Source organism: Fukomys damarensis, unplaced genomic scaffold, assembly GCF_012274545.1.
Source record: "Fukomys damarensis isolate Sample0158 unplaced genomic scaffold, DMR_v1.0_HiC HiC_scaffold_24, whole genome shotgun sequence".
NCBI classification, from domain to species: Eukaryota; Metazoa; Chordata; class Mammalia; order Rodentia; family Bathyergidae; genus Fukomys; species Fukomys damarensis.
In genome coordinates, this window is record NW_022900936.1 from 69,174,621 (window position 1) to 69,174,953 (window position 333).

Genomic DNA, 333 nt, shown 5'->3' on the forward strand with positions numbered 1-333 from the left:
GGCTACACAACGAGTTCAAGGCCAGCCTAACTACACAGTGAGACTCTGTCTCAAAAAAAATAAATGAAGAGGGCTGGGGATGTAACTCAGTGGTGTTGTGCTTGCCTGGCGAGTGCAAGCTGGATCCCTGGTACAAGGGGGAGGAAGAGAAAGAGGAAGACAAGAAAAAGACAAAAAAATGTAAACAGCCCCAACACGTTAATGGCAACTGCATTGGACAGCACAGCTCCATTAGATAAAAACCAACAAGGTGCTCAGGAAGAAACCCTTTCTTTTTTCTTTTTCTTGTACTGGGGATAGAACTCGGGTCCTTCCCTTGCGAGGCTGATCATA